This window comes from Epinephelus fuscoguttatus, linkage group LG5 (genome assembly GCF_011397635.1).
Source record: "Epinephelus fuscoguttatus linkage group LG5, E.fuscoguttatus.final_Chr_v1".
Lineage (NCBI taxonomy): Eukaryota > Metazoa > Chordata > Actinopteri > Perciformes > Serranidae > Epinephelus > Epinephelus fuscoguttatus.
Window position 1 is genome coordinate 9,644,225 of NC_064756.1, and position 19,073 is coordinate 9,663,297.

Below are 19,073 nucleotides of genomic sequence, written 5' to 3' on the forward strand. Positions count from 1 at the left end.
CTTTAGAACATTTAAGAGAAAAGTTGCAGAGGTGTGAACTGACCGTCTGAGCTTGACTCAAGCCGGCTGATGATACCGGTCAAATTGCAGGTGGCTGGTTTTAGAGCGTAAGGCACGTTAGCTGTTTGTACAGCCAATCAGCTTTTAGGTGCTCCGTCCCCGCCGAGCCCTCTGTTTCTGCCCTCACCGTGTGCCAGTGTTGGACAGTCGGTTGTTGCTGCTGCTCGCTGTATGTGCTTATAACTCATCAGCCAGACATTTCTCCGATATCTGTTATGCTGGTTCACCTTAACAATCCACCTTAAGTGAGCCCTGTCAAGTTCAAATGGGAAGCTTATTGAACTCGCTAACTTTGGGGCGAACTCCCTTCATTTAAATCAGCAGGTGGTAAACAAGGCACAGGAACTTGGACGGGTCTTGAGGTGTTACGGCATTTATTCACGGATTAATAACCTCAAGTGTTTACAGATTGCACTGCTACAATAAACTTCATACTCTCCGCTCCGGTCGCTGCAGCCTCACTGTCACTGTCGCTCACTTGTTCTCTGAAGCGTGCATGCCTGCTCTCACTGCTCACACAACCTGGCACCAAAATGAGGCACCAAAATCTGTGTTATTATTCGGTCCGGTAGGTGCTGGTCATAAAGGAACCGGCGCCATATTGGCACATTGTACTGAAAGGAACAGAGGTCACAAGCTGAAACTTAAACATATGACACATATGCAAAGTATTGGAACTGATTTGTACTGCTTTGTGGCATGTTTCCTAATATGACCCACCTTTGCAACAGTGTTTGGCATAGTGAATACTTGAATAAAATTTAACTCCTTTTCAATCATTTCTTTACAAAGCTTTGTGTGATTCCTGTGTATTGTTACCAGGACCTTCACCCAGTTAATCAGGGTTAAAAACAATGCCAAGATGAATCACGTTGTGCTCAGAGTGGTCAGCCGTGCTAATGCTGATAGCAGGGGACACATTAGGGATAAAGAGTTTGTCGGAGCTTTGGAGCTATGAGGCTGTACAGGCCGGATAGAGCCGTGTTTGATATTAATTCATTATGCTAATTTAGCTGCTGTATTCCCACAGCTGAAGCCCAAGTGAAGGGGTTTGATGTCAGGTGTACTGCATGTGCATGTGTTTTAGTGTGTCGGTCTTCGTGCAAGCATGCATGCTTTATATGTGTATGGCTCAGTGTCTAATGACCTTACTGGTATTTTTCTTGCAGTCTTAATGAGGATAAAAATTCTTTGTTTTGTTGGGATTAAACAATGTGCCTGGAAGTGCAAGATTTTGTATTTCAGATAATTGCTACTTCATGGTGATTAGTATGCACACAGGTGGAAGGACAGTCTAAGATAAAAATACATGAAAGGGGAAAACTTGAAAACGATTTTAGGCAATATATATTCAGAGTCCAGGGTTCACAGTGTGTTGAAAAAAAGTATGGTTATTCAGAAAATGTACCTGATGGTATCAGGAAAACTGTTCATCAGAGATAAAGTTCCTTTTGGGATGAAAGCAGAGCTGAGGTTATTATCGCAAATTTCTGACCTGTCACTCACATTCACCATGTATCACACCACTGAATAACCTCAAGGGTGAGCGTGTGTGTGTGTGTGTGTGTGTGTGTGTGTGTGTGTGTGCAAAAGAGGCAGATAATTGACAGCATGGAGACCGCTGAAATAGACATATGAACATCAGGTTGCAGACTGTCAGCTCATATGAAACCCCATTTTAGAAAAGACCAGAGCGACCATCAATCCAGAGAGCTCTACTCCAGTGTGCCACTACCCATGGACCGTACCAACTAATGATCCACAGTCACAGTGAACAGCAGAAACATGGCCGTCATTCAGCTGATATTGAGAAGTCACTCTGTTCATTATGAGACAGTGAATCCATTACTGTGAAACAACAACATCACTGCAGTTAGCAGTGATACATCATGTTAGCAAATAGCTGCTTTGACCGTCATTGACATTGCTCTAATATTACAATGCTGATTCTCATAAACACATCCAACCCTGATGAATGTGTCATTACAAAGCGCAGATTCGGTATAATTAGTTGTCATGTTTTGGTTCATGAAGATGACAGGATGATCATGTCAGACCCCTGCCATTGTGAGAGTAGTATTTTCATTTTCAAATAAATATGACGTTAATACAAAGAATAATCTGGAGAATGGAGCTGTCAGTCAGAGAAGGCCACTTTAATTATGCTCTCAACAGAGGTGTAGACTCTCTAAGACCCCAATCATAAAGCTGACCACTTTCGGCTCAGATGACTTGTATTATAGGAACAGATGTAGGAGGCCAGAGAGGGAGAAAAGGCTGTTAGTGTGCTTGGTTGAACAGCTTTCTTTTGAATGCACTGAACACTGTGTATTGATTTCTAAATCCAGCATTTAATGCACCAATAGGAGATACTTAGTGTTGAGACACACCATTTAATTGGTATTTTGGCCATAGAGTTAATTTTGGGCTCCCTTGGTTCTAGAAGTTAAAATCCCATTGATTTTTCCTGTAGACAATGTTATATACCTCACAGAGAGCTTCTGAGGTTTGAATCAGCATGAAACTGTCTTGGTTTAATCATCAGAACAAAAGATGAACGACTACGTTACAAGATATCTTTTGAAAAAAATATCAAAGGCACGAGCCTGCCTATATAACCGCTTTGGGAAGGAAGTTAACAATGACTCCCACGGAGCATTTTGGCAAAATTAACCATGTAGCTTTTGTGTTCTGTAGGCAGGAATGGATTACTGATAGGGCCTACTGGGTACAGGACCGGGGTCCAAAGTGTCAGGGGCCCCGCCTTGCCTTCAGCTGCAAAATGTCACTCAAATTAACACATATGCCTCTTTTTAGCCGTCATGGCCTGGCTTGACTTGGCTTGGTTTGGTTTTGGCTGTCAGCCCAGCACAGCAGGGATTTGCATTTCCATTACAACAGGTCCTCCTTCTTAAAGGTGTGTCTTAAACTGATGACGGCTTGTCTTGGGTGATGACGTTTAAAAGCAGAGTGCTGATCCAAACTAAAGTCCCCTGTTATTTTTGCTACATGTGTTTTTCCACAGCAGGGCAGGTAAAAGAAGTTTACCTGTTGGAGGTGAGCTGTTTGCAGAGGTGCAGTAAGAGCCTGTTGTCTGCAGCTCTTCGTCAACATCTCACTGTGGCTGTTTCTGCTTTCACTTTCCTCCCTGCTGTATCATTAAATGTGCCTTTATTTAAAAAAAGTCGCTGACAAAGTTCTCCAAATTCGGTGACAAACACATTTAATTTCCTAAAGATTCTTCACAATAAAAGATGTAAAAGCTTTTATTGTGAAGCAGCAAAATAAGAAAATGTTGAGTTTTCGAGCAGCAACTTCACACAACCTCTAATACTGCAGATAGTGAACATGAAACTGTGAAATAAAGCAGGTATCTAAAGTAAAAACAGGACACAGAAGAGAAACTAAACTCCAAAACACAGAGATTGAGTTAGAAGCTAAAGACGTACTGACAGCTGAACACACAGAGACATTGAAGCAGAGGTGAGTAATGTCTCACAACACACAGGCTTGTTCGGGGGGGAGAGCGGGGATCGTCGGGATGTCACTGCTACCTGCTTGACAGCAGGCAGCGTGACCTTGAGACCTACGCCTGAGAAGGTCTGTCCCCGGTGTGGCTTGGCATGGCACAGCATGTCTAAACTGACAATGGAAACACAAATCCATGTGGCATGGCTTTACTCGGTGCAGCCAAGACTGACAATGGAGAAAGGGTAATACTGACCAGGAGGAGATGACTAGAAGAGACACAAAATAGCAACAACAACAACAATGGGCAAACATACGACAGAAACACACAACAACCGGGGGGGACACAAAATGGCTTCAAAGCGACACAAAATTACCTCAAACAGAAACAAAACAACTACAAAAACATGCAAAACCACCATGTGTGTGTGTCCTGCTCCTGTGTAGGTGGGGCCTTCTGCTTATCTATGCCCAGGGGCCCATTGTCAAGATCAAGATCAAGAGCAAGGTTAACTTTGATGTCCAACAGAGTGGGGAATTTGTCCTGGGCTCTACACCCATACTGCAGCCATAAAAATACAACATGCAACATAGTAAATAAACAAATCAACATTATACACCAAATATAGCAATAAAATTTAAAAAAAAAAAAAAAAGGGGGCACAAGGCGGCCTGGGTCACAGCAGAGCAGCGCCACTGAAAGTGATAAAAACACTGGGTCTTGTTGTCTTATTCTCTCATCACTGTCTCATAATTTGCCTGTTTCTAGGGCATTAGAGAAAATATTAATGGCTTTGTGTACATCAGATGTAGCAGCCTAACATTACAAGACATGTTGTGGCAATAGATGATAAATAAACAGTATAACTTTTACACAATGACACATCATTGTATAAAATCGATCTTACTCATTGTTTGGTTTTTCACATATAGCGGGAGTTGATCTCTCTATTAAAGCTGCACATGCATTATTTTACACTGCAGAGTAAGCTCAGGTTGAAGGGCCATGAGCAGAGCAAAGCTCTCAACATGACAATGACTTTGTAAATACAGGGATTACTGCAGCCAAAGCTGAACACAGCCATGTCTGACAGTGCAAGTACACTGCTTGAGATCAATGGAGCAAAAACATCTTGTTATTCAGTGACAACACTGCATTTCTCCAGAGCCTGAAGCACAGGCACTCTGTGGAGATTGTGTGACTGAAGGAAACACTATGCTTTTGTATTGCATTTGAGATGTTGCTTTTGTTTGAGATAGGGTAAACAATTAGCATTTAGATTACATTTTGACAATGGAGACACTGATTATACAGTTTGTTCTTTTTCTGCTTTTTTTTCCAGTCTTTGTAATTATGGGGAGGAAAAGAAGGTGTGTTCTTGAGGTATACAATGCAGAATTAATTCCGTCTCATTAATACTGCAGTATTAAAATGCAGAGTCATCACTTCTTTTTGTTTCCTGGAAGAAGAAAACCGTGGTAGAGCAGTCTGAGCTTAAACAAAGACACGTTGATACATGATCCTAAATCAAAGGGAAGCCATAGTAGGAGGAAACATGACAACAGCACCAAGAAATTGAATAAATATTTAAAATAAAAGGGAGACCAGACCCAGCTGAGCCCCCAACACTTTAAACTCATAAGCTCATTATCATAAGGACGCTCATTTCAAGGGGACAATAATGAGCACTAATTAGATTTTTGAGAGGCAACCATTGAAAGAACATTAGCCAAAACTGCCGTTCTTCCCCTTACTTAAAAATGCAAATTTAGCCACATAATCCTGCTTTAGTTGACTGAGCTATCTTCCTTTGTGAGTTTGTAATATACAGAGACTTTGCCACAGAGCAGAACAGTCACTAGAGAGGTTTGTATTATGTAGAGAAGCTTTTCAGAGGGCCCATTTCATAAAAGGAGAAGCACTAATGAGTCCAGCGCATGTATCAGTGTTCAGCAGACTGAAACAGAGACACAGACAGAAAGAGACACAGGGTGAGAAAGGAAAACAATACTGCACTACCACTGAGGTTATGAACTTGTCAACAATGCACATCCTGTCGGTGCACTAACTATGCTACTGTGGCAGCATGGCTCTAGGAATGGAAATGTCAGGTTGGTCAGTCCAACACTTTGGTCCAGACTGAAATATCCCACAGCAATGAATGGATTGACATGAAATTGAATGCAGAAATTAATGGTTCCTAAACAGTGAATCTCAGGTTGCTTTCACACCTGCCCTGTTCGGTCCGGTTCGATTGCACTCAAGTTCGTTTGCCCACTAAGTGCAGTTTGTTTGGGCCGGTGTGAACACAGCAATCACACTCAGGTGTGCACCAAAACAACCGGACCGAGACCTTCTTGAAGAGGTGGTCTCGATCCGGTTACAAACAACCTCTGGTGCAGTTGATTTATGGTGAGAACGTGTTCCGACCTGGATCTGAACCAACTGCAGTCACATGACACATTGTTTGGGTTAAACATGAGCATGTTACAGTCCTGGAGGATTATTAATGTGCACCTCCTCCTGTACTGCCTTAATATGCACATTCAGCACATCCAATGCATCAAAACATTGTTTTCTAGTTGGAGCCGCGCCTCGTTTTCAAACTGTATGGTTTGACTAAAATGAACAATGACAGCAATATAGTCCACGATGAGCAGCGCTAAAATCAACCTGCGTAGTTGTCCCTCCATTGTGACATTAGAAAGTGTCACATTTATCTTGCAAGTGTACTCTTCTTCAACGTTTGCTTTACTTCCTGGATTTTTCCTGCATGGAAATTCTGACCAATCAAGAGCAGCTTTCTCACACAAGGCATTTGATCTGGTCCTCTTGTAAATGCTGCCGTGAGAACACGAACCAACTCTAAGCAATTATGCAACTTCGTCACATAATTGATGCCTGATTCAGATCAAAGCAAGACAACTCTAGGTCTGAAAGCACCCTTACATACATTAGGTTATCCCTTGACTTTACATCTAGCATCACTAGCAAGTGAGCCTCAGCTTTTGGTGTTAAGTGATAATTAGTAAATGTCAGCATGCTCACACCAAGTGGCAACCTCAGGGGCTGAAAAATGGCTGCGGAAGTGAAAAAAACTGCAGTTCCTTGAATGGCCACATGAGAGGTAGAAGTGAGCCAATCCCCATCCCAGCTTCACAGCAGAAATGAAAAGCCTGGTACAAAATAATTATGGTCTGTAAAGTTAGCACCCATGACAGCTGTAGAGTGACTGAATCTTCATTACATTTTATTGAGGCTTAAAGTTATGCATGTATAAGGGCTGAGCTGCTTAAGTGACAGGCTATCTGCGAGCCATTGCTACATTCATATCCACTCCTCACTCATCCACAACTCTACCTCTTGTCCAAATATGGTTACTTCTGGTAACCGCCAAAATGCCAAACTAGAGGCTTCTAAATGGCAGTCCACAAAGCAGTGGATGACTTCACGATAGATATATCCATTATTTTATACAGTCTATGGCCCACATACTAATCTAAGGTGGTGATAATCTCACTGAACACTAGGGCTGCCCCCCCGACTAAGAATTTTCCTAATCGACCACTAGTCATCATTAAGGGGCTGTAAATTACTGAATTATATATTTTGGGCGGGGCAACACAATGGTTTGAGTTGAAGGTGTGAGAAAGAATAGTATCAGTAACATTGTTAACACTGTGCTACATTACAGAGGACTACAAAACCGTACTAAATAGGCCTATATTTTATCTCCAAGTGCACGTCACACACTGAGCGAGCCGCCTGTTAATGACGCTGTGGGCTAATGGGCATGTAGCTACTTCCATGTTTCAGATGATACGTCATGTTTGTAGTCGACCAATGAAGATGAGTTTACATATCACCTTGGGTTCGTCCTTCACCTTCTCAAAATGATCCCACACTTTGGATTTCCTGCCCGACATGTTATTAACTAGCCTGTGGAATAACCACAGGTACCAGCTCCTTTCTGACTGCTGAGCGTGGCCACTTCCTGTGTCTGTCCTTTTTGGTTGACTAACGTTTGGTCGACTATTAGGCAGCCCTAGAGAACACTAAAACTTATTTGCCCAGTACATTCTTATCCCCAACTTGTCAAAAAAAGACACTTGGCCGCTGACCTTACACATAATATGATGCTCTAGGTACCCCTCTAGTGTCAGTTTTGGACACTCAGGGACAGCGTGTCAATTTACGCTCCATACAGGCATTATGTCTTTCCAAAATAAATTCAGTTTTCACACGAAATGTACAGATTCTGCTCATATGCATAGAGTCTCTTTTCAAAATAAACTTAAAACTTACTATAGGTAAAAAAGAAAATGTTTTCTTCCTTAGGGTTAGGCAACAAAAGCTTGTGGTTAGGTTTAGAAAGACAACATCATTGTTTGGCTTAGTATAAGTATAAATTTGTTCCCAATGTAATGTATTGTCATGTGACATACATAGGGCTGTACCCAAATATTCGGATATTCGAATATTCGTTTCTATGGTAGGTATTCGTTATGAAAATTTGGTATTAGATATTTGTTTTTTTATTTACTTATTAATTTATTTATTTATTATTATGATTATTATTATTATTATTATTATTATATTTATTTTTTACATATTTTTTGGTGCTAAATGTAGTCTTTTTGTTGTTGGTAAATGTAGGTTATCAATAAAAATCAAAACTTTTAAATTGCATTGTTAAAAATGTGAAAATATAGTATCGCCTACCAACGGAGCTTGTGCGCATGGCACGCTTGAGCCCATCTGTCTGAGGCTGTGGATCAGTGCCAAGTTTTACCACTTTATCACTATTCCCTCTAACTTGTAGCTGTTTTTTCGTTATCGTTTGAATTTAATATGAATTATGGAACCGTTTTTGTCAACGTTTGTTTCTCCCCGGAGGAGTGCTTCGCAAGGAGTCTTTGAAAGGAGCCGAGCCTGGCGTAAAACTGGAGAGAGCAGGCAACACGGCCGCAGACTGTCTGCTCTTTACACTGCAGCAGTTGCTTGACGCATCACAAAACACTGCTGTCCGGTGCGAGTGTGTGCTTGTGACACATAGATGCCAAGATAAAGCGTTCAAATACTGAGTTTAATCCCTCTTGGAATAATTGTAATATAATTATAATATAATGACTGGAGTATTTACACAGAACAGTGATCTCTCCAGAATTAAACCACCATTGTGTCAACTTTGGCTAATGGCTAAAATTCAAAATTCGAGAGCCCCTGTGAAGTCTCTGATGGTAATTTCATGACATTAAATTTTCCCATGCCTCATCAGAGGGATTAACCAAAGTGAAAATCTGAGCAGCTCCACTACAGGCTTTGGGAGAGGCTACCCGCTGGGCTCTCAAAGGGCAGATGGTTTGACAGCAACTGGGCTATCAGCCTGTTCACACACAATCTCAGAATGACACCTTGGAGATCAATTTCTTCCATTTAGCCAGAGTGGAGTCAATAGAGCGCATCAAACTTTGCAGCTCTTCCAGGCTGAATCCTGTGAGCCTGGGCACACTCCCTAGAGTTTCAGCCAGTCCATGCATCTTATCAGGCTGCTGTGGCACTGTCTGTCTCAGGCTCCATTTCAGTCTTTTGTACAAAAAAAAATATGTGCTTCAGCAGGTCACTGAATGAGGTTCAAATACACAAAAGGTCTCAAATAACCAGCATACAAGTCATCATTGAATTAAACAACCCTCTATTTAAAGACATTAGGCTCCCCTTCACATTAGTCAGTCACAATTAGTGGAACAAGTTCGCACTAAGAATCTAACCTTCTTAAATAATTTCCATTTCTGTAATATTCTTCTTCTGAAGAAAAGAGCATACCCATGCTTTTAAATGTGACGACTGCCAGTATTCAACCACAAGCTGGAAAATAAAAACAATTCATCATGACTACATACAACATAAAAGAAACCCTCTACAACATGGTCAGCCACATCCATGTTTAGACTATTCTGCCCCAGACTCTGGATCACAGACATACCCTGAATGTCCCATATTCTGAACTCCAAAGTCATCTGAATCCGGTGCTTGGGCAGTGACTTGCGGTGTCAGACACTGAGGAAAAAGCCTCCTTTAACGTTGCCATGATATGTGTGCAGTCGCTGCTATAGTTTAATGGCGCTCAGTGGCGTCAGGGGGAAACGCGGTGGGACAGGAACAAAAGTTAAGGTGGTGAAAGTCTGAGTAGGGCGGTGCCGGAGGGGTGGTGGATCAGTCCAACAAACACCAACCTTCACCCAGGGAGAGCATTGTGAGCAGACCGTAAGATTATAAGCAGAAAACGATTTTTTTCCTGAACCTAACCACGTGCGTTTGTTGCCTTGACCCAACCATGTGCGTTAGTTGTTGGAGGAAAAAAAAAAATATCAATTTGCTGTGTTGTACCAACAAAGAACACAATGCACGTAACAGACGAACCCAGTCTCACTCTGAAGTCGTCGAAATCCAGCGCTTGGGCAGTGACTTGCGGCGTCAGACACCACTGAAAAACGATGTCCTTTAACGTCAGCATGATACGAGGACGGTTGCTGTAACAGTTTAAAAGCACCCAGTGGCATCAGAGGGAAACACAGCGGGACAAGGACGATAGTTAAAGCAGTTAAAATCCGAGGGGGCTGGGGTACGTGGGGTGGTGAATGCATCCAATAAACACAGACTTTCATCCAACAGAGCAGTGTTTGCATCCCATAAGATTCTAGAGCCAAACCCTGGTCTTTCACCCCAAATCTAACCATGTGTTTTTGGTGCCTAAACCTTACCACCTGTTTGCTGTTGACATAGTGCTTTTATTTTCAAAGAGCCTGTATGTAAAGATTAAATGTCCTGAGAAAACGGAAGTGTATCTTACAAGAAAACAATGCATGAAACAGGCAGAACTTGACACGATATCCCAGAACATCAACAACCAACACACCCAGGGTACCTTGCTTGTTTTATGTGGACATGGAAGGTCCATGAACAAGCGTTGATATGTGACAAGGAGAACGTGTTGCACATACAGCTCCTTTAAAGGCAAAATGCATAGGTGATGATAAGTGATGGTCAGTGAAAGCACCTTAGCATCTGCCTTAACACCCCAGTTGCCATAATGTGTTTCAGAATTCAAACATTCATCTCATCTCACAAATTGCTGTCATTGTCCTGTGGCTGCTTGAGTAGTGCTCAATGGCAACAGTGCCCCACATGATTCCTGCAGCACCACTGTAAGAGTCTCCTCCTGTTTTCACCCAGGGGACATTAATTCAGATTTTTAGAATTCCCGAAACGTCACCAATCCTACACACAGCTTTGGCATTTATGCCCCAGCCTTCACACACCACGTGTACACAGATATTGGGTCGAGGCGGCAGCATAGGGTCACAAAAAGGATCTGAAGGCTGATTCTGGTAACGTGCTTTGGGGGCACATAAATTTGTTTCAAGGCTTTCCATTCCAAAGGATATAGACTGGGATTCTTCAGAGATTAGATTTAGAGGAGAAATGGTTCTACTGTGGAGCTGCCTGATTAATATGCTAGACCGCAGGCTCACTGAGTAGCATTCCTCAAGTAAAGTGAATGAGTTAAGTATGGCTAAGCCAAAGCCTGAAACCTATACCGTATTAAATGCAGCCTTTGGAGTGGCACCCTGTGTTTGCTTCTGCGTCTGAGAAATAACACCCTGCCTCTGGTTAAAGACACAGGGATGTCAAATGGTGTTGCAGAAACAAATAGACGTCTGCCATTTAAAAGGATCTATAGAAAATGACCTGAAGCTTGTTTTGTTGCTCATTATATAAAGAGTCAATGTCATCTTAACATGCTGCAAAGCAGACCAGACATCCTCAGTTGTTATAATTAGATGAAATTGAAACCTTAGAATGAGATCAGCTAATTTCCATATCCAAAGCCTGCAAAAGGAGGCAATTTAGAGGTATTGTTTAAATTATTCATATGATTCTGAACCTTCATGTATGAATAGCATTAATGAAATGAGACAAATGAGGCATATGCTTGTTTTGTTTGTCACACACTATCACTTCTATATGATTTTTAATGGTGCGTGTCTTAAATAAAACGATGTGCTCTTTCATGTTACAATATTTACAGATTTGGCAGATGAAAATAAAATGACCCTTCATACACTGAAAGGTTGAGGGTACTTTCTTACATGCAGGGGAGCATTGGTAGCCTCACTGCTGCCTGTGTATGATACAGTCAGCTAAAACTCTTACACGCGTGCCCTTCCCCACCCTTTACCATACAGTCACAATTTTTCATGCACAGCTGTGTTTCAACTCATAAATAGTGAGCTGGAACAGAGACCTTGGTTTGTGGGTGCAACAACACAATTTAGCCGTGTCTTTTTGATATATTTCTGTTTCATCAGCTCTGCAAGGACACCCTGTTTGCCACAGTCTCTGATGCCACTGACATTTCGTGTTCATAACCTGAAGACTGTTAGAGCAGGAAGGAGAGTTCATTTGTTTTTGCAACGCTGGGGTTATACATGTTGGATGTTTGGGCCATCTCTTCTACCGGTAATTCCACCATTAGTAATTGCACCATTTTATTCAACCAATGAATTATGGAAATGCAGGGACAGAACAACATTAAATGGAGCTTAAAAACCAACCCTTTCTCATTTGAATTACATCCAATTAAATTGTGCTCGGTACTATTTGGAGAAAAAAAGTAGCCCAGATTGTATTTTTTAATCAACATAATGACTTCAAGAAATAGGCTTTCACAACTGAGAGCACATGGTATCACCACACGAGCAATCAAACTGCTGAGTTCTCTGTTTAAACAACACATTTTTGGGGAGGGTGGCTGAAAATAGCCAAAATGTCAATCATTATGATTCTTTGCAAAACAGAATAGTGTTTTGCAAATACTAAACACAGGTCAGGTTTAGCATGGTCAGTCAAAGCAGGAGAATCTTCCTTTCCCATATAAATCAATTGAAGGAGCAGTGTGCAGGATTTAGTGGCATCAATCTGTGGATTGCTGATTCCAACCAGGTGAAACTTCTCCCATGTGCCAAGCATGGACTCCCTGTTAGGATTCCTTCGGTATTCATTGTTTGGGAGGTTACAACTGGGAGCCAACCGTCTGCAGAGGCCAAAACAAACGGAGCAGGTCATTTACACCAGTAAAAACAATGAATTAAGCAGTTTCAGGTTACAAATCAGTGTTTCTCTGACACTGTTTAGCTCCTAACGTACAGACTGCTAGCCCAGCACCTGCTAAAGTGTGCTTACCTTTTCTCTCTGATAACTTAAGATCCAGACGTTCAGGAGGTTTTTACGGGGAGCAGAATTAGCTGTAGAGGTCTCTTCATCTCCATAGCAAATGGTATGGTGAGGATTTAGTGGCATCAGTCTGAGGACTGCACATTGCAACCAGCTGAGACTTCTCCCATATACCAAGCGTGAACTCCCAGTTAGGATTCCTTCAGTGTTCATTGTTTAGGAGGTTGTAACTGGGAGCCAATCAACCGCAGAGGTGTCTTCCCTCTAAACAAAACTGAGCAAGCTATTTAAACCAGTAAAAGCAATGAATTGAGCAGTTTTACGTTACAAATCAATGTTTCTCTGACACAATGCAGTTTATTGCAGAGAGGCTGCTCCCTGAGGTGAAAATGAAAAGGAGAAAGAGCTGGTGTTTTGTTTGTCCAATCTGGGCTATTGTAGAAACATGGCAGTGCAGCATGGTGCTCTTAGTGGATGTGGACCTGCTCCCTATGCAGATACAAATGGCCCATTCTAAAGTAACAAAACACAACTTTTCTTATTTTTACGTGATTACAGACTAAGGTGTAAATCACCAGATTCATCACAATATTATATTATATATTCTTGGGACAATAATATGATATGACATTATGCCAATATCATAATGTCTGCCACAATACGATTTAAATATGATGTGATTCAGGGGCCTGCCAATGATACGAAATGATATAATCTCCCCATTTGACAGAATTGATCACAGAAGAAGCTGCCACCTCTTTTTTTATTTGCTTTTGGTCATAAAAAGATATGACAACACATAAATAATGTAAATAACTGTAACTGCTTAAGTGCAGTAAAGTTTACTGGATACTGACTCCACTAACACACACTACACAGCACATGGAATATGTAGAGTCAGCTCAATAATAACTGTCAAGGTTCAGAGACATGTCAGCTGTTTTTTGCTAATCACCCATTATTAGCTTAAGCATGTATACATTGCATACATTATCCTAGCAGCTAGTGGACTTTTCTCCATTCATAGCTTAACAAATTACATGTATTATTCATATGTTTTTAACTCACCATCACTGCATCTCCTGACAGAACAGCACAGTTGAATTTTAGCCTGCATGCATGTTTTTGTTTTGTTTTTGTTTTTCAGCCAAACGTTGTTGAAACAGAGCAGCCTATGTTGCTGCTGTCGCAAAACGAGATTCCCGTCCAGGCAGGTAACACTACGTTGTGTTTTATTTCATAACCGCATCGTCTGTTGATCCCTTTTTTCTCAGAAATCCAAAATATTTCCACTTTGCTGATTTATTCCCGAGTAAATAGCATTATCCTCTTCATCTTTGTTTCGGCTGCTTGCTGTCTGCCTGCTGCTGTTTGACAGGGACACAGACTTTCAAAATAAAAGTGTATCCTAAAGATAATGATATGGATCAATGTCTTCACTTTGCATCAATGATACTGGATTGTTTATCATTGAATCGATATATTGGTCCAGATCGATGGATCATTACACCCCTATTCAAACATACTTATTTAATTAGATTCCATTTCTGCCAATATATTCCTCTAAATCTTACACACAGGACCAATATTATATGTATATGACCACCCACTATTACAGCTAAGGCAAAGGCAGCTGATAGGCAGACAGACAGACAGACACATAGACAGGCAGACATATAGACAGATATAAAGATGTTTCCTTTTCTAACCTATAGCAGATGCTCCTAGCAATCACACATTTTAATTTGGATTTGGGTGAAATCCTGCCAGCTTCAAACCACAGAAGCCTTGATCAATGCAGCGTTGCTGGAGCAATGTGTGGCTGTGGACTGAATAATAATCCTTTCATCTTTCCAGTCAGCGGAGGAACAGTCAAAAGGAGCGACAGCACACGCATACACTCCCTGCCAAAAGTACAGAGCAATTACTGTTTGACCTTATGCGCTTGCTGCTTATTAATGAGTGCAGTCTAATTGCTGAAATGATACGGATCAATCAGTACGCCTGGCAGAGATAGATACACCGTAGCTTTAGCTGGAAATAGCAGAGTTCAGAAGGTACAAAAGCTAACTATTCTTTAAGGTGCACACTCACACACATTTAACCACTTACTGTAGCACCCCAGTCAAATGTCTTCACATGAATTAGCAGCCTCTCAGTGACTTGGAGAGAGCATTCACTGTTTAATACACAGTAGTAATTGCATAGTCAGGACGTCAAAACGCAGTCAGAACTGTCAAGTAGCAACACGCAGGGAGGTGGACTGCAGACACAAACAATACAGCACACCAGGAAACATGAACAACAAAATCAAATTCAACCAGGTTCCCTCCATCAAACGCATCAGCTTCCCATCACTGTCTAATTAGGGAGCAATCAGTGGGCCCCTAAACTCATTCTGAGGCCTCTTCCTTTTGAACTGCAGTGGAAAACAGATCTGAAGTTGCTGGATAAAAAACCCACAACCAGAGAAAAAAATAATTACACTAGAGGGGACATTTACTGTGGGGTAGGAATGAGTGAGGATAGAATGTGAGAGAAAATTGAGGGAGAGGCTCTGTGCACCTCAGGGCTCCATCTACGTGTCTCCATGGTGTGTGATTGCCTCAGGAAAGGCAGCCACTGTGTCAGTAATAGAAATGGAGAGCAGGACTTTGGATAAGGCAGATTGCATTCTATCTTCATACACACACAGGCTCATTAGATAACCCAATATAAAGCCCCAAACTATATCTGAAACATCTGAGGAAAAGAAGTGTCAGATTATAGGACTGCATATAACATGTCTGTCACGTTAGGTTAGTTTTTTGATGTATGTATTAGTGATGTCATTAAGGAAAGAAAAAAGTCTTGTTGGATTTGTAGCGTGACTTTGATGATATATTTGGACATATGTGCTCTGTGCATGAGTAAATACTGGCTGAGACAAATGCACACATATACACCCATTTCAAGAAAAGGGAAACAAACAAGCGAACAAAAGTCTTGTTGGATTTCTAGCATAAATTTGGACATATCTGTTCTGTGCATGACTAAATATTGGCTGGGACAAATGCGCATACACACACAGATTTAAGAAAAGGAAACAAACAAAGGACAAAACAAAAGAACAAAGACAGACAAACAAAAGTCTTGTTGGATTTTTCACATGACTTGGATGTTGTTTTTGAACATAACTTCTCTCCATGAGAAAACACTGGCTGAGACAAATGCACACATACACACAGATTTTAAGAAAAGGAAAAACAAACAAACAAACAAACAAACAAAAGTCTTTTTGGATTTGACTTTGACGTTATATTTGGACATATTTGTTTTGTGCATAAGTAAGTATATAGTCCATCCCTCTGGCTGAGACAAATGCACACATACACACAGATTTTTAAAAAAGGAAAAGCAAACGAACAACAAACAAACAAACAAAAGTGTTGTTGGATTTGTAGCATGACTTTGATGATATATTTGGACATATCTGCTCTGTGCATGACTAAATATAGAGTTGAGTCCATCCCTCTGGCTGAGACAAATGCACATATATACACTGATTTTGAGGAAAGGGAAACAAACAAACAAACAAACAAACAAACAAAACTATAAGGTAGAGATTGAACGTAAGTCTCAGTTTTTAGAGCATCAACACTTTCATCCTGTCATAATGCCTCACATTGCCCTTTGAGTCGTGCATTTCCCGAAAAGATCCCCATTGTCACGCTGTTTTTGTGTTTCACTGATCCGAGCCTTACAGTGTCAGCATCTTGCTGAGCTGTCTTAAGGTGGTATGAAAAATATGACCAATATCCAGTAGCTCACCATGCTGTGCATTTTTTGACTTGGGCTGACAGTACAGTATAGTTCACTGTGAAATTTTAAGTCAACAAATTTTACTGATGGCAACAAAAAAGCAGTGCAAATAATTGCAACAAAGACGGGTCCTTGATACAGCGAGGTGCACACATCAGGGCAAGAAGAAAACAATGAGACAACTCTCATGCATCTAAGTACTGGATTTTCAAAACACTCCCTGCTTGCAGTAATTAAAAACTGACAAACAACAAACAGACTAAATAAATACATGAGTCCAAAAAAATAACTGCAATGGCTTGCCTTTCTCAAGGAGGTTTTCAGTATTTGTAAGTTGATGACTTGATTTTTACACAGCAAACAATGGCTCCTCGGGGGGCAGAAAACATTATAAAGACTCTGCAGTAATGTCACACACTTATTTGTAGTTAATGAGATAAAACATGCAAAGTCACGGGTACGGTCTTTCCAAAGCCAGAAGGGGAGCAGACAAGTGCTGCCATCTCATTTGCCTAATCTGTACACAAATCCATGTGTAAAAATAACAATTTGTGGCTTTATGGGGGATTATGTGCAGGGAAGTTACTGCTCCCAGTCGCTCAACAAATAGCCCAACACATAACACCCCCCCCTCCACACCAGTAATACCACAACATGTGATTTCTAACCTCAGCTCCTATACGGATAAAACAAACAAGTTAAACACGTTTTTTTAACATGAGTCTTAGAGGTGCTTGTAGGTGGACTGTTATATTTGGACAGAGCAGGCTAAAGGTTTCCTCCTGTTTTAGTCTCTCATCTGTTTAGCTAATACCCGTTTTCCATTGTCATTCTTGGCCGCACCAAGTCAAGCCATGCCACGCTAATTTGTGTTTCCATCGAAAGTTTAGACACGCCATGCCACGCTAAGCCGTGCCGGAGATGGACCTTCTTGGGAGTCGGTCCAAAAGCCGGGCCGCCCGCCCTCAAGCGTGTAACTGTAATGTTTCACTGACTGCAGCCAACCCCTGAGGACCCCGCCTCTGCCCCCCAAGAAGCGTGTGTGTTGTGAGACTTCACTCACCTCTGTCTGCAGGAGACCAGAGAGAAAGTCTTTTGTTTCACTTTTGTAGCTTCTAACTGAATCTCTTTAGTTTAAAGTTTAGTTTCTCTCCTGCCCCCTGTTTTTACTTTAGATATCTGCTTTATTTTACTGTTTAATGTCCGCTATCTGCCGTATTAGAAGTTGTGTGTTTCTGCTCAAAAATTCAACATTTCCTTATTTTGCTGCTTCACAATAAAAGTTTTTACAGAACAAAATAAAGGGGGACTTTTATTGTGACGAATCTATGGTAATCAATGTGTTATCACTGAATTAGCAGAACTTTGTTAGCAGCTTTTCCTCAATAAAGCCAAGCGGTAGGAGGGAAAAGTGAAAGCAGACACAGCCACAGTGAGATGTCGATGAAGAGCTACAGACAACAGGCTCTTACTGCACCTCTGCAAACAGCTCACGTCCAACAGGTAAACTCCTTTTACCTGCCCTGCTGTGGAAAAGCGCACAGCAAAAATAACAGAGGACTTAAGCCGAGTATCAGCACTCTGCTTCTAAATGCCATCATCCAAGACAAGCCTTGAAGAAGGTAGCATTGTTGTAATGGAAATGCAAATCCCTGCTGTGCTGGGCTGATGGCCCAAACCAAGCCAAGCCAATTCAGCCCATGACTGTCAAAAAGGGGTAACAGTTAAGCCACTGCTGGCAGTAGTTTCATATTTAGTGTACAGACAGAGAGTTGTATCAATCTTCTCATCTAACTCTCTTCAAGAAAGGAAGAAAGCATATTTTGCCTCTTACCCAAACAAACAAACCAATACTTTTTGTGTCTCAAACCAGATAGGTTCATATCCTACATTAAACTTTGCACCGCTGAATCCTGCATAAGTACAGTACACCTCTATGACAAATGATGTTTTTCCTGGTGCATTTTGGTTCTGAGGACAGAATCAGCTTACGGTACACTCTGCTGAATCATCGTCATATATCATCAAGAATGACTCACCAAACAGCGATTAGCCGTCTCTCTGTGTTGGCTATGACTTCCACCTGGCAGGGATCAGGGCCATTACACTTCATCATCTCTAAAGGTAACACTGTGAGCTGATGGGCTACGACTTTCTCTGCACCCTCATTTTTTAGATAGGTTTGGAGTGTACGCTTACAGGCAGTTAATTAAAAGTTAAATTGCATTTTTTTCCCACAAATTAGACATAACTTTATGCATAATTCAAAGTGAGCTGAAGGTAAGTGTTGACTTACACCTCATTTCTTGAATATTCTTGCATCAAACATTGATTAAATAAATAAAGCACGTACAATATGCTTCAGGTATATAATTAGGTAAACATTAGCGATGGTCCGCGTATTTCAGTTTACCCATTTATTTGGCACCCAGCGCTGTCTGTAATGCCATTTAAATCTACTGAATGTAAAAAGGCATGCATACAAACACAGTGGGCACAGGTTCTG

At 41.2% G+C, this 19,073-nt stretch overlaps 1 protein-coding gene across 2 annotated transcripts in view; it reads right to left on the minus strand.

Moving 5' to 3' along the window:
• Positions 1 to 19,073, minus strand: part of LOC125888332 (limbic system associated membrane protein) — a 639,477-nt gene that overhangs the window by 486,344 nt on the left and 134,060 nt on the right. The window lies entirely within an intron of this gene.